The sequence below is a fragment of the Equus caballus genome, chromosome 1, assembly GCF_041296265.1.
Source record: "Equus caballus isolate H_3958 breed thoroughbred chromosome 1, TB-T2T, whole genome shotgun sequence".
Lineage (NCBI taxonomy): Eukaryota > Metazoa > Chordata > Mammalia > Perissodactyla > Equidae > Equus > Equus caballus.
This window is the reverse complement of record NC_091684.1, coordinates 147747372-147756220: the sequence shown is the minus strand read 5'-3', so window position 1 is coordinate 147756220 and position 8849 is coordinate 147747372.

The window sequence follows — 8849 nt, the reverse complement described above, 5'->3', positions numbered from 1 at the left end:
TATGTGATTTGACCTCAAAACATTTTTTTTTAAAAAGGATATTATATGTGGCTCACAGAATTGCCAGAAAAGTTGGAGAACTAGGCTGAGAAAATTGACCAGAAAAAAAAGGAGGCCAGACAGTCAGAATTACATGAAATTCATGCCACAGTATCGGTCTAGGGGGCCACTGCTGCTCTGAGCTTGAGGATATATACCAAGCTGGCATAGAAGCTTCATTTATTCAATTATGGATAGTGCCACGGGCACTGTTACCCCTGGAAATAGAACGTTGCACCATTGTCGAAAAATGAATTCTTGATTGGTCCTGCGTCTTTGCTTCATTATCTCAGGGTCCTAATGGGGCAAATCTGATTAGTTGAGTCTAATTCAAGCGCCAACATCCTAGCTCAAGGCAGTTGGACAGGAAAGTATTTAGCTTTTTCTGCTCATATAGTAAGAGGCAGGCCTTATCTGATTCACTGGGCAAGAAATTCCTCAACAAAGAAATGGTTCAGATGTTAGGTAGCCTTTTCCCTCCAAATGGTAAATTTCTACTGCATATTTAACCTTGTTTTGGAAGTTCTAGGTCATGTGATAATAAAATATTGGTAAAGGAGAAAAACATCTCTATTTGCAGATGACACCCCAGTGAAAAACTGGAAATGCCAGTGAAAAACTACAAGAACTAACTGAAAAAAATTGTTAAAATGGCCAGATACAAGATGAATATACAAATGCCAATAGCTTTTCTAACGCATTAGAATGGAAATTGGAAATTTTCCCATCATAGTATCAAAAAATAGTAAATACTTAAGAAAACTTATGATAAAGAATTCTGTCATCTTGCTGAAAGACGTAAAACAAAACTTGAACTAATAGACATATCACATGTATCATGAATGGGAAGAGTTAATATTATAAAAACTTCAGTCCTCCCCAAATTAATACTTAAAGTGAATATAATCAAATCAGAAGGGTTCTTCATGGAACTAGATAAAAAGGTTCATTTGAAAAAGTTCCCAGGGAAAAGTTCATATGGAAGTGAAAAAAATCTCCAAGCATATCCAAAATATCGTGAAAGACAATAGAGAGTAGCCAAAATATCATGAAAAACAATTGCCTTCAGATATTAAACCTTACCACAAAGCTACTGTAATCAAAGCAGTCTAAGATAAGCACTGAAGTAGACAATTACAGTAATAGAACAAATACAGAGGCAGAAACCAACCCTTGTTATAAAGGTGACTTTTCAATTTTGTTATAAAATGGTGGTTTATTTAATAAGTTGTATTTTCTTATAGTTGACTAAAGAACAATGCATACAATGTGATTCTGTTTGACTAACACATAAGTGTGTGTATGTCTGTGTATGTATAGGTCTATCTACACACACACATAGCCTGGGAGCATACGTGTCAAATTGTAAGTGATTAATTCTAGGAATTAGGATTTGGAAAGGGAATAGGGAGAAAAGGGGCTTTCATTTTTTATTTTACGTGCTTCTGTATTATGAGTTTAGGTTGTTTTGGTTGGTTGATTGGTTAGTTTACAAAGAGAGTAAAACCACAGTTTGATAGAATCGATAGCAGATACAGCAACAAGCATTGAATAACTTTCACATGTGCCACAGTGGGCCTAATTTATTTTTTCAATATCTACCTTCTGAGTGTTGCTTCTTTAACAAAGACTTTAGAAATTCTGGGATCTCATCAATAGTCTCCAATATAACCTTTCCCTTGGACCAATATATAATTTTAGGCTCATTCTTTTCAGTACTCAACAATTTTAACTAATTTCAGACAATCAATTGGTTTTAGATTACTTGGTACAATCAATGCACTATATTTTTAGCCACTGTTTGTTTTCTCTGTCAATAAAGTCTTAATATATATGACATGCCTTCTCTAACAGGTCACCCAATGTTTCTCAATTTAGAATTTGGTTCCAGCTGCCCATGAAAACACACTCATTTTGGACCTCAGCTTCAGCTATTCTGAGTTGTTTAACCTAAGTCTTACTTTCCTCCTCTCCAAATGATTATGAGAGTTGTACTTCCAAATAAAATTGTGAGAGATAAAGGACATGAAATACTTAGAATCGTGCTTGGCACACAATAACTAGGTTGTGAATATTTTCTGTTTTCCAACACCTGACAAAAAAAAAACTATTTTTTCTTTGGAATCCTCCCAAAGAAAAATCTATTTATTAGAAGGACAAAATGAATTAAGTGGTAGGTACAAAATAGTAATACATAGTATGAGGTAAAAATTACAAGATAGGTGCCAACACTGCCTTGCAAGAACTTTTTTTCATTCTCTCATTCATTTATTCATGCTTCTTAGCACCTCTGCTATCTCCAGGCACTCTCTTATGTATGGGGGATCCAGAGAGAAAGTTACTTGATCAAAGTTGTTAGCTGGCATAGTAGACTATTAATTATCCCCAGCAATACCTCTTCTCTTTCTTTCTGGTAGGCACACGGCAGCCAACATTAAAAATTACATTTCCTGGGGCTGGCCCCGTGGCCGAGTGGTTAAGTTCGCGCGCTCCGCTACAGATGGCCCAGTGTTTCGTTGGTTCGAATCCTGGGCGCGGACATAGCACTGCTCATCAAACCACGCTGAGGCAGCGTCCCACATGCCACAACTAGAAGGACCCACAACTAAGAATATACAACTATGTACCGGGGGGCCTTGGGGAGAAAAAGGAAAAAAATAAAATCTTTAAAAAAAGAAAAATTACATTTCCTCAGGCTGGCCCAGCGGCTCAGTGCTTAAATGCGCACGTTCTGCTTGGAGGCCCGGGTTCGCTGGTTTGGATTCCGGGTGCAGACATGGCACCGCTTGGCAAGCCATGCTGTGGTAGGCGTCCCACATATAAAGTAGACGAAGATAGGCATGGATGTTAACTCAGGCCCAGTCTTCCTCAGCAAAAAGAGGAAGATTGGCAGCAGTTAGCTCAGGGCTAATCTTCCTCAAAAAAAAAAAAGAAAAAAAAATTACATTTCCTAGCCTCTGACACCACTATGCATGGTCATGCGGCCAAGTTGCAGGCAATAGGCTGTAAGATGTGAATTTCCCTAAAAAGGGAGTGTGCTTCTTCAGCTGTTTTTTTTTTTAAGAATTTATTTTTTAGAGCACTTTAAGTTCACAGCAAAATTGAGGGGGAGGTATAGGGATTTCCCATGTACTTCCTGCTGAAGGACTTCTTATAAAGCTTTTTTTTGGCATGAAGAATTAGGTTACATAAAGGAAATTTGGGTGACTAATACTCTACCCCTGAGATGATTCTTTTTAGTAGTTATATTTGAAAGCCATGGAATTGTTTAATTGAGCCACATAATATGTGTCTGTTGGATTCTCTTGCTGAGTTTGAAAAATAACTTCAAAATTTTGTTTTCATAGTTTTTATTGAGCAAAACTGGTCACATTTAAACTGCTAATGGTTCCTATATTTACCACATGTAGGAAAGGATAGAAAAACATTTCACTGTGAAATGTGTCATCCTCCAGAAGTTTCATTAAATTGTTTTTTCCCATCGGCTACAATAGAGCTAATGCATGTACTGACATAAAATAGTGCACTGGTTTTGTTGAAGTTTATTTACCAGTCTAATGATTATTTCAGTAAAGCCAGAGCTCTAAATGACAACCACATGGATAATTGCATTGTAATGTGTTTTCTTTTCAGTTTATTCAGGTTCAATTCTGTATCTAACAGAACCAGTGTCTTGCAAATCTTGTGGTTGGTATAACATGAATGAGAAACAAATAATTTACTTGTAAAATGTTTGAACATGTTAGTTCTAATACCATCTACTGTATTCTTTTCAAAGTACTGCTTAATAGTATTAATATCAAGTCATTTATTACTTATTTGACAAACTAACTTTTATTTTTGAGGATGAGTATTATAAATTGATTATACATTTTTGTGACTAGGAAAGGTAAGATTGTTAGCTCTTTTTTCCACAAACTTTGAGCTCTGTGATGACTATCCTTTTGAGATCAAACAATACATACAAGGGTCACTTAATTGAACTCTTGGTTCTCATGGAATTGGCCATTTAAATTCTTGCCTTATCATTCTCTTTGTGGTATCTTTTGATGAATAGATGATCTTAACTGTGAGTCAGATTTATCAGTTTTCCATTATGGTTAGTGCTTTTGTATTTGGTTTAAGAAAACTTTCCATACATCAAAGTTATGATGTCATCTTCTATATTATCTTTCAAAGTTTTATTATTTGGTCTTTCACACTTAGATTTATAATACACCTTGAATTATTTTCTTGTACAATGTGAGGTAAGGTCTATAATACACCTTGAATTATTTTCTTGTACAATGTGAGGTAAGGTCAAGTTCACGTCTTTTCAGCTGGATGGGGCTTTCTTTTCCCTCTGATCTGCAATACCATCTTCATCATAAATCATGGGTCCATTACAGCACAGCTATAATGTCATTGCATGATAAATACAATGATTTGCCATGTAATTGGACAACAAAATATTCCATACGCCACTGTGCCTTAAAAACATGACATCCAGGGGCTGGCCCCGTGGCCAAGTGGTTAAGTTCGCGCGCTCCGCTGCAGGCGGCCCAGTGTTTCGTTGGTTCGAATCCTGGGCGGGGACATGGCACTGCTCATCAGATCACACTGAGGCAGCGTCCCACATGCCACAACTAGAAGAACCCACAACGAAGACTGTGTGATGTCACTTATATGAGGCAGAGCAGTCAAAGTCAAGACAGAAAGTGGCATGGTGGTTGTCAGAAGCTGGGGGGAGGGGAAAATAAGGAGCTATTGTTTAATGGGTATAGAAGTTTGATTTTGCAAGATGGAAAGAGATCTGGAGATGGATGGTGGTGATGGTTACACAACAATATGAATGTACTTAATACCACTGAATTGTACATTTAAAGATGATTAATATGGTAATATGAGAGTGCTATGTATGATCTCTGTTGCATCTATTCACCTGTGCTTTTCTAGTGTAAAAGCAGCCATTGGCAATATGTAAGCAAATGAATGTGCTTGTGTTTCAATAAAATTTTATTCAAGGTCAATGAAATTTAAATTTCACATAATTTTCAGGTGTCATAAAACATTATCCTTTTGATTTTTTTCCAACCATTAAAAAATGTAGGGGCTGGCCCAGTGGCATAGTGGTTAAGTTTTGTGAGCCTGGGGTCCACAAGTTCACATCCTGGGCACAGACCTACCCACCACTCATCAAGCCATGCTGTCGCTGTGTCCCACATACAAAATAGAGGAAGACAGATGTTAGCTCAGTGACAATCTTCTTCAAGCAAAAAGAGGAATATTGGTAACAGACGTTAGCTCAGGGCCAATCTTGCTTACCAAAAAAAAATCATTCCTAGCTCCTAGCTCACAGGCTGTACAAAAACAAGCAGCATGACCAATCTGGCCACTGGACCATAGTTTGTCAATTTCTAACCTAGATGGTCATTTAGAATAGTATTTATCAAAATGTGCTTTGAGGAACTCCACCCCTAGGAAATCTTTCTCAAAAATAAAAAGTCAAATAATTTTACTATATTTCCCAGTTGTAGATTCACGTTGTGCATATTAAACACTCTGAAAACTTCTGCAATGAAGAAAATTGTCTATTTTTGTCTATATAGCTGTAATGAACATATTTATTTGCCAGAGAACTCTTATTTACACAACAGTCCTACTGACATGCCTTAGAACCAAGGTGTGCTATATATTTTGAAAAATGTTGATATGGTCTGGTCTACTTATTTTACAAATGAGTGAAATGAAATAACAAAGTGCTGAGAATAAAAAAAGTTCTTATTCTTCTGGAAAAGAGCTGACCATTTATTGGCCCTAACAACAGTAACAACCAGAACCAGTTTTAAATCCATCCTAATCTATCAGTAATAACTTCACATGAGTAACCAGCCAATCAATGGGAGCCTCCTCAGAAAGTCAGCCAGTCATCAACAGCCTCACTCCAAAATACATGCTTCTGAAAGTCAGCCAATCAGCAATAGTTTCATTTAAGTAACTACACTTAAGCGGCTAAAGGTTAGCCAATCCCCAAGGACTTATTTCAAATCTTCGTCTATATATAATGAACCAAATATTAAGAGAAGGTTCATGGGAAAAGGTGACTGTGTAAATGAATTCATTAGTTTGAAACAACTAATTTTCCATTAGAATCTAGTGTGTTCCACTACACTTCCAGGTGAAAAGCTTGTGGGAAACCTAAGGAAGGCTGGCTGAGAGTAAACTGCCTACTGTCAAAGCCTCATGGATGTGCAGTAATACAGATATTTTGAGGAGACATCACCTCTTCCTCATCCTGAAGGAGTTTTTGGCATTTAGGGTAAAAATAAGTTCCAGAGGCAGCATGTTTGGTACAGAAATTTAATCTCTGGGCTTAATCCAGACATTCATAGGTCTTTATCTTTTCTCTACTGGTTCTTTAAACCTGAAACTAGCTTTAGAAGCCTAGCCGTTATTCTGCCAATAAAATTTTGGTGGGTTGCTAAACTGCTGAGAATAAAAAGGTTCTCACCCTCATCCTCTGAAAGCAGGTTTTAAACCTGTCCCAATCTGTCAATGACAACTTTGCATCAGCAACTATGCTTCTGAAAGCCAGAAGCAAAGTCACCAAACTGATACTTTCAGCACGTCCTTATTGTCTTTCTCAAGTTACCAGTTAGTTAATCATTCAGCTCTTTATTGAATGCCTGTTATGTGCTATGATCCTCTAGGTCAGTTCTCAATTTTGACCACATATAGATCAAATATAAAGATTTAAAATCATGATGCCTGGGCCCTACTCATAGTAATTCCTCTGTCTAGAATGTAGCCTGAGCACTGAGTTTTTTAATAAAGCTTGACTGGTTCTGACCTGTAAGAACTGAAAGCAGGGTCTCGAACAGATAATTTGCACATCTCCGTTCATAGCAGCATTATTCATAATAGTTAAAACATGGAAGCAACTCAAGTGTCCATCTATAGACGAATGGATAAACAAAATGTAGTCTGTACATACAATGGAATATTATTCAGCCTTAAAAAGGGATGAAATTCTGACACATGCTACATTGGATGAACCTTGAAGACATTATGCTAAGTGAAATAAACCAGTTACAAAAAGACAAATACTGTGTGATGTCACTTATATGAGGCAGAGCAGTCAAAGTCAAGACAGAAAGTGGCATGGTGGTTGTCAGAAGCTGGGGGGAGGGGAAAATAAGGAGCTATTGTTTAATGGGTATAGAAGTTTGATTTTGCAAGATGGAAAGAGATCTGGAGATGGATGGTGGTGATGGTTACACAACAATATGAATGTACTTAATACCACTGAATTGTACATTTAAAGATGATTAATATGGTAAATTTAGTTACGTGTATTTTACCACAACAAAAAAATTGAAAAAAAATAATTGATCATAAATATATGGTTTATTTCTGGTCCCTCAATTCTATTCCATTAATCTATATGTCTGTCCTTATGCCAGTACCACATTGTTGTGATTATGTAGCTTTGTAGTAAGTTTTGAAATCAGAAAGTGTGAATTCTCCAACTTCGTTCTTCTTTTTCAGATTGTTTTGGCTATTTGGGACCCTTGAAATTCCATATGAATTTGAGGATTCACCTCCCCAGTTCTGCAAAAGAGGCCATTGGAATGTTGCTAGGAATTGCATTGAATCTGTAGATCACTTTGGGTAGTATCGCCATCTTAACAATATTAAGTCTTCTAATCCATATACATAGGATGTCTTTCCCTTTATTTAGGTCCTCTTTAATTTCTTTCAACAAAGTTTTCAGCATACAAATCTTTCACCTTCTTGGTTTAATTTATTCCTAGGTATTTTATTCTTTTGGATAGTATTATACATGAAATTTTCTTAATTTCCTTTTGGATTGTTCATGGGCAGTGTATAAAAACACTACTGAGTTTTGCATGTTGATCTTGTATACTGCAACTTTGCTGAATTTGTTTATTAGCTCTAGTAGCTTTCTTGTGGATTCTTTAGGATTTTTAATATATAAGATCATGTCATCTGTGAACAGACACAGTTTTACTTCTCCCTTTCTACTTCAGCGCCTTCTATTTATTTTTCTTGCCTAATTGCTCTGGCTAGAACTTCCAAAACAATGTTGAATAGCAGTTGTGAGAGCAGGCAACCTTGTCTTGTTCCTGATCTTAGGGGGAAAGCTTTCAGTCTCTCACCATTGAGTATGATTTTTGCTGTGGGTTTTTGATCATTATCCTTTATCATGTTGAGGAAGTGCCCTTTTATTCTTGGTTTTCTGAGATTTTGTCATGAAAGGGTGTTGGATTTTGTCAAATTCTTTTCTGCATCAGTTGAGATGATTATGTGGGATTTTTCCTTCATTCTATCAGTGTGATATATTACACTGGTTTATTTTCTCATGTTGAAACACTCTTGCATAACTAAGATAAATTCTATTTGGTCAGAGAATTTAATTATTAATATGCTGTTGGATTTGGCTTGCTAATATTTTGGTGAGGACTTTTGCATCTATATTCAGAAAAGATATTGATCTGTAGTTTTCTTGTGATGTCTTCACACGACTTTGCTCTCAGGGTAGTGTTGACTTCACAGAATGAGGGAGGAAGTGTTTCTTCCTTGTCTATGTTTTGGAAGAGTTTGAGAAGGATTAGTGTTAATTCTTCTTTAAACGTTTGGTAGAATTCATCAGGGAAGCCTTCTGGCCCTGGACTTTTCTTTGTTGAGAGATTTTTTATTACTGATTCAGTCTCCTCACTTGTTATAGCTCTGTTCAGATTTTCTACTTCTTTTTGATTCAGTTTTGTTAATTTGTGATGTTTCTAAGAATCTGTCAACATTATCCAAAT